At 47.6% G+C, this 7,483-nt stretch overlaps 1 pseudogene across 1 annotated transcript; it reads right to left on the bottom strand.

Annotated features, from left to right (window-relative positions):
* Positions 1–2,604: 2,604 nt before the first annotated feature.
* Positions 2,605–7,073, bottom strand: LOC112617998 (annotated as a pseudogene). The gene is made up of 5 exons (XR_003118000.1): positions 6,807–7,073; positions 6,299–6,444; positions 4,610–4,684; positions 3,013–3,572; positions 2,605–2,694 (listed from the first exon to the last, which is right to left on the bottom strand). The product of XR_003118000.1 is annotated as a complement C1r subcomponent-like (transcript).
* Positions 7,074–7,483: the final 410 nt, after the last annotated feature.

The raw sequence follows: 7,483 nt of genomic DNA, 5'->3' as shown, positions 1-7,483 counted from the left end.
CCCAATGACAAGGCCAAATTCTATGTAGCTGGCCTGGTGTCCTGGGGGCCCCAGTGTGGGACCTATGGGCTCTACACACGGGTACAGAACTATGTTGACTGGATAATGAAGACTATGCAGGAAAATAGCACCCCCAGTAAGGATTAATCCAGATACATCCCACCAGCCTCTCCAAGGGGCATGACCAATGCATTGCCTTCTGTTCCTTATGATATTCTCATTATTTCATCATGACTAAAGGAAGACACGAGCGAATGATTTAAATAGAACTTGATTGTTGAGATGCCTGGCTGGAAGTAGAGAGGTAGAGTTTGATCATAGAATTGTGCTGGTCATACATTCATGGTCTGACTCCTTGGGGTCCTTTCCCCTGAGTACCTATTGTAGATAACACTATGGGTGGGGCACTCCTATCTTGCACTATTCCACAGGGACACTTTAATTCTTTGTTTCCTCTTTACCTGTTCAAAATTCCATTTACTTGATCATTCTCAGTATCCACTGTCTATGTACAATAAAGTATGTTTATAAGCAAATTTTGGCTGACTTACCTCATTCCACACCAAACCCTCAGAATTATAGAAGGGGAGTGGGATGAGAAGGCTGTTATGTCACTGAAATTGGGCATCTAGTAATTTATATTTAATTTAATTGTCATGAAAACAGAGAATTCAGCTTTTCTTCTCTCTTCCAACTGAGATATACTGAATATTGTGGATTAGTATGAAGATCACAAGTGTAAGGCATCATATTCTAGTTTTGAAATTCATTAATACTTACCTGGCCAAAAAAAAGGAAAAATAAGGAAAAAAAGAAACTCATTAAATCTCACTGGGTGCATGGCTCACACCTGTGATCCCAACACTGGGAGGCTGGGGTGGGAGGAACACTGACCCAGGGGTTCAAGATTAGTGTGAGCAACATAGGGAGACCCTGTCTCTACAAAAATAAAAAGGAAAAATTAGCTAGGCATGGTGGTGCTTGCCTTAGTCCCAGCTACTTAGGAGGCTGAGGTGGGAAGATCGCTGGAGCCCAGGAGGTCAAGGCTGCAGTGAGCTGTGATCATGCCACTGTACTCCAGTCTGGTAACCAGAGTGAGATATTGTCTTGAACAAAACAAAAAAACCCCAACTTATTCAGAAGTCCATGTACAATAGTTTGAGTTGGCTGTTTAAGATCTTCTTTAAGTATAATGTTTTTCAATATGTCAACTGAAAGTTAATTTTCCTTTAATACTCACTTGTATCACGCAATATTATGACAACAAAAAAGAAAAACTACAGAAATTGAGCATGCTCTTGTCTGCTTTCCTGGTGGTTTTGATCAATTTGTGACAATGTTTTCATTAGATTGAACTCTGTACCAAGATGACATAGCAGAAAATCTCCCTTCTATTTTCTAGGGGAAGGAAAAGAAAATATTCCTCCTCCCAAAGAATGATTAGTGATGAGAAATGACTACAGAATAGGGACTTAGCATTTTACAAACTGAGGACAGGAGAACTCTCTCAGGATGGTGGTTGCCCTAACAAGGTGTCTTAGGAAAGCAGAGGTCTGAGAAGAAGAGTTGAGGGGAAATCTGACCTATTCGATGTGACACGTGGCTTTCAGGAGGGCAGTTTTTACCAGAAGTCAAAAAGGGTTTGTTTGGGCCCATCAAGAATGGACTTTGATATTCCATAGACCAAGAGGGCTAAATTCAAAAGCTGACCTTAGACCGGAGGGTAAACACGATGTGGTAACCAGAGGAACTCTAATTGAAGGGCCTGAAGAATTGAAGGGAATTACAACTGGGAGCCTCTGGGAGGATTATATCGTCAACCAAGCAGCATAAAGTCACTATGTCACTCCTGAACTGTATGCATCGTAGCCACCTCCCGACACTTCCTGTCATTGCAGGGGCAATGGAATTGACAGTGTGGCCTGGGCGAGAGTGTTTTGGTGACAGGAGGATTCTTCTAGAGATAAAAAGGCATTGGAGAAATATTAAGATTTAGAAACATGATCTGTGATAGAGATATTTTTCTTCTTTTTTTTATACTTGGGGTAATAGCAAAACATTAACCTGGAATCTGATAAGTAACAGAAAAGAAAGTTCCTCCCTCTCGGAGAATCACCAGTCTGTTTGGGTTCTGCCCTTGCTGATGGGCTGAGGTATCGGTGAAGAATTTCCCTCTTTGCTGCCGCCTTGTACAGCGTGACGGGTATGGGTTTTGGATCGTTGACTGTGCTGCAAGGTCATTTCTCTGGGTGAATGGCAGGGGGAAGATCTAAATGAATCATCATCAGAGACTTCAGAGCTGGGAAGAGCTCGTCACCAGGTCCTAGAGGGGCTAGAAAGTCATTCATTGTGTTTAAAGGGTATCCATCATAGTACCTTGCAAGTTACTTGGGAACATATGTCCGCTTCTTCTGAAACTCAGGAAAATAGTTAGCTTTTTAAAGAAGGTGAATTGTCACTTTTCTTTGGTCGGAAGAAAATGGGCTGGTGGGTCAGCAGCTCATGCCAGGGAGGAAAGACAATGTCCAGTGGTCAAGAGGAGTTGAAGCGAAGGAACCTACTTCAAACTGGACCAGCCCAGAAGGGGCTAGAAGGGATCCTGGGATCAGTGTTCCGGTCCCTTATTGCAAAAACGCCCCCACTATCCCCCTGGCAGGCATCCTGCTTTAGAGATGGGTGCCCAGCACAGAACATGTTTTTTTTTTTTTTTTTTTTTTTTTTTGAGACGGAGTCTCGCGCTGTGTCACCCAGGCTGGAGTGCAGTGGCGCGATCTCGGCTCACTGCAAGCTCCGCCTCCCAGGTTCCCGCCATTCTCCTGCCTCAGCCTCCGAGTAGCTGGGACTACAGGCGCCCGCCACCACGCCCGGCTAGTTTTTTGTATTTTCAGTAGAGACGGGGTTTCACCATGTTAGCCAGGATGGTCTCGATCTCCTGACCTCGTGATCCACCCGCCTCGGCCTCCCAAAGTGCTGGGATTACAGGCTTGAGCCACCGCGCCCGGCCCAGAACATGTTTTGAGAGAACACATCCATCCTATTCTTTCCCCGGAGCCAGGTCTCACAGTCCTCTCGATTAGCTAGGGGCAGACGGACAAACCTGAGGTCGTGAGCAACCTTCTCCTCCATGACCCCAAAGCCACTGACGTAGCCCATCAAGCCCAGGTCATAGAAGGTCTTGTTGTCAGGGAGGCAGATGGGGAGGAGGTTGGGACCCAGGGTGACACTATTTTCCAGCTCCAGCAGGGCGATGTCCCCCTCTAAATTGTGGGACTCATCCTGACGGTAGTCCGGGTGGATGCTGACCCTGCGGATGGGGTGACTTGCCAGCTTCATGAGCTCTTCCACATTTGTATGGCCCAGGAACACATCCAAGGGGACATTGCTTTGTGCATCGTGTTCCTTGAGATACAGGGTGTGGGCAGCTGTGAGGATCCAGCGGTCGCCCAGCAGGGTCCCGCCCCTGTGCCCGTGGATGTTGGTGAACACCTGCCAGGGGAAGTTGCCCATCTTGGCTTTTTGCCCTCCGATGATGCGCTGCCTCTGTTCCACAGGGTGCACGGGCTTCCCACACACTGAGGGAGAGAGAGGGAAGACAAGGGCAAGTCAGCTCTGGGTCTCCCACCTCTTCCTTCTGCGGCCAGCCAGCTCCCCGTTTGCCCTCTCTTTTTGACTTGTCTCTTTTCTCTTTTTCCTCCCATCTCCACACTTCCTTCATTGGCCTATTGACAGGCTCTTCTCCTTGTTTTTGTTTTTATTTTTGTTTTTTGAGACTCCTTGCTCTGTGGCCCAGGCTGGGGTGCAGTGGCGTGATATCAGCTCACTGCAACCTTTGCCTGCCGGGTTCAAGCAATTCTTGTCCCTCAGCCACTCTAGTAGCTGGGACTACAGGTATGTGCCACTATGCTTGGCTAATTTTTGTATTTTCTTTTTTCTTTTCTTTTTTTTTTTTTTTTTGAGACGGAGTCTCGCTGTGTCGCCCAGGCTGGAGTGCGGTGGCGCGATCTCGGCTCACTGCAAGCTCCGCCTCCCGGGTTCACGCCATTCTCCCGCCTCAGCCTCCGAGTAGCTGGGACTACAGGCGCCCGCCACCTCGCCCGGCTAGTTTTTTGTATTTTTAGTAGAGACGGGGTTTCACCATGTTAGCCAGGATGGTCTCGATCTCCTGACTTCGTGATCCACCCGCCTCGGCCTCCCAAAGTGCTGGGATTACAGGCTTGAGCCACCGCGCCCGGCCTAATTTTTGTATTTTCAATAGAGGCTGGGTTTCACCATGTTGGCCAGGCTGGTCTCGAACTCCTGACCTCAGGTGATCTGCCTGCCTCGGCCTCCCAAAGTGCTGAGATTACAGGTGTGAGCCACCACGTCTTGCCCCTTGTTCTTGTTTATTTCTTCCTGGGGTGTCTTCCGTTGTTTTTATTCTCTGATTTCCCATCTGCTTAGTGAAAATGCTGGCATTTCGGGACTAAATTCAGCACTCTTCCCCTCTCTCGCTTTCTCCTGGTATGTTCCCCTCTCCTCTCCTCTGTCTCCTTTTTCTGGGCCATGCTGCTTCTGAGGACTTTCAGGCTGCTAACGATCCTGAGGATGGCCCCAGAGGGTTTCCACTCACCTGGCAAGCACCGAGGAATCTTCCCTTCCTTCTGTTCATTCTTCCAAATGCCCTGTGCTGTGCAGGTGTACAGCCCTGAAGGCAGAGGAGGCAAGAATCAAGTTGGGAGGTGATGGGTAAGAAAACTAGGTTGCAGAGGCCAGCAAGTACTGAGTGTGCTCGACGGGGAGAGGGGTAGGGAGGAACAACATGGCAAGGGCCAAAGGTCAAAGGCTCAACTCTAGAAGGAAAAAATGTCAAGTGTTCAGAGGCTCTAGACCTATATTTTGTTTTAATGTCAAGTAAAAAAATCGGAATGCTTAACCATTAATATATGTTTGCTGTGATCCCTGTTTGTGAAAGTAGACATAAAAACCAGAAGGAATGTGTCAAAATCTTATCAGTGATTGCGTCTTAGTCGTGGAATCATAGATGATAATTGTAGCTACGTCTTCTGATTGCTGAAAATGTGCCATGCTTCTTACTTTGCCCGCATGATCTCATTTAAACACTATAGTGACACTTGCAGGTGTGTGTTATTATCCTCATTGTGGATGAGCAGGCTGAGCTTAAATATTTTGCACAGGGTCACATAACTTCTGAGTGCCAGAACCAAGGTGCAGGAGGTTTTCTGACTCCAAAGTCCAGCTCTCAATGAATACCATTTATAATCCAGATTTTTTTCCTTTTTTTTCTGTTTCAAACCTATAATGCATGTGATTTCTAATATTTAAAAAAAGTTTGAAAAATACCCACTAATAAGTGAGAGTCATTTAGTAAAACTAAGTGCAAAAATCACAACCAGGTTGAGAGAGGAGAATGGAGAGGGGAGTTTCACTGAGTTAGCTGTAGTGGTCATGATGGTGGCAAAGACTGTGGTGTTGGTGTTGGTGGTGATTGTGGTGTTGATGTTGGTAATGGTGGTGGTGATTGTGGTGTTGATGTTGATGATGACAGTGGTGTTGTTAATGGTGGTATTGTTAATGGTGTTAATGGTGGTGGTGGTATTGGTGGTGATGATGGTGTTGGTAATGGTGATGGTGGTAATGGTGGTGGTGATGGTAGTGTTGGTGTTGGCAATGGTGGTGGTGGTGATAGTGGTGTTGTAATGGTGGTGGTGATCATGGTAGTGTTGACAATGGTGTTGGTTATGATGATGGTGGTGACGGTGGTGTTAGTGTTGGTGGTGATGACGATGTTGGTAATGGTGATGGTGGTGATGATGGTGTTGGTAGTGTTGATGGTGGCACTGGTGTTGGTAATAGTCATGGTGATAGTGGTGTTGGTAATGGTGGTGATAATGGTAGTGGTGATGGTGGTGTTCGTAATGATAATGGTATCGATTGTGGTGATGGCAGTGATGGTGGTGATTGTGCTGGCATTGATGCTACTGGTAGTGTTGCTTGTGTTGTTACTGGTAGTGGTGGTGATGGCAATGATGGTAGCAGTGGGGATGTGGTGGAGGCAGTGGTGGTAGAGGGGATGATGTGGTGACAGTGAGCTGTTTATGTGATTTGAATCTTTTCTTTGCATCAGCTCCTCCTTCTTCAAACCTACTAGCTTCCTCTTTGCGCTACAATTCAGGCCCCTGAAGCCAGTGCCCTGGCAGATACCTTAATATGCATTCCCTAGGGATTCTACTGGGAGAAATCTCAGAGGATACCCCAAGGGGATGGAAGGGAGAAAATTTCCATTTGCGTTAGTCCCTACTTTGCTCGGACTCCCTGCTGCCAGCCCTGGTCTGCATCTTGTAATATGGCTCGTGGCAGTAGTACTGGATACAGGCCTTGTAGGTACTCACCCCCATTGTGGTGGTGTAATGGAAGGCAGATTTCGGGGCTGCCCACAGTCCTTGACTTGGAGAGAACACAGGGCAGGGTGAGAGCTGAGAAAGACTGTGCTGGAACTTTAGTGGTGAGAGTGTGAGTTGTCTACCTGCAGAGCACGTTGAGAGGCTTAGAAAAAATAGTCAGTGGCGAGGGCCCTTACAACGGACAGGAGTTGGGTGGTGTGAAATTCGGTTCTGGGTAGAGCCCATCCATCCCATTGAGATGAGGGCTCACCGATTCCTGAGATGGGCCATAGGCATCAAAGGACAAGTCAGGGTGAGGGTCTCTTGGAAAGAGGCTTACTCGGGATGCCTCCTTCTTTCTCGGCCCAGGTCCTCAAGGTTGGAGGTGGGAAGTCCCCAGGATCATATCCCTGAATTGTGACTTACTCTTGCATCTGGGCATGGCACGATGCCATGTGCCATCATCCTGGCAGACAGCTGTGAAGGAGTGCAGCACCTGGTTCCCCTGTTGAGCAGAGGAACAGGCACCATCAGTGCCAAGAGGCAATGCAGGTCCCCTTGCTGCCCTTCCCACACAGGAGTGGGAGGCAATACAAAGACATCTCTCAGCTCCCCGATGACTGTGGCTCCCCCATGGATGTGGCTCCTTCTTCCTTCTCCCCAGCCCATTGCAGACAGGAGTGCTGAGCCACCCTGCAGCAAGTCAGAGAGGGACTAATTGATAGACCCGATCATCCTCTCTCTAGACTGTGGCCCGTTCCCACTGAGGTCCAATTGAATCCCACAATTTGTAATTAAAAAAATCACAAGCCACGTTTGAGTGTTTTTTTGTATCAAAACAAAAGCCTGTGCTCCAGGGCAGAACCATGTTTCTCTGGCTGGAGTCCCCTGCCTCCGGGCCTGCAGCACTTTCTCTCTCCTGGGTTGCAGTTTTCCTAAGGACAGAGGCCTTCCCTGAAATCCTAGAGCCACCTCAACCCGTTGAAAGGTGCTGGAGACGTTGATGTATGTGAAGTGCTGTTGCTGTTGAGCAGGGACAAGACTAGGAAATGGCAGTCTTTGAAATGAAAAGTTACTGGACAATATGAATGAGTTTTACTAAG

Source organism: Theropithecus gelada, unplaced genomic scaffold (genome assembly GCF_003255815.1).
Source record: "Theropithecus gelada isolate Dixy unplaced genomic scaffold, Tgel_1.0 HiC_scaffold_758, whole genome shotgun sequence".
In the NCBI taxonomy this organism is placed as follows: Eukaryota; Metazoa; Chordata; class Mammalia; order Primates; family Cercopithecidae; genus Theropithecus; species Theropithecus gelada.
Note: the sequence above shows the minus strand (reverse complement) of the source record. Positions and strands in the feature narration are given on the sequence as shown.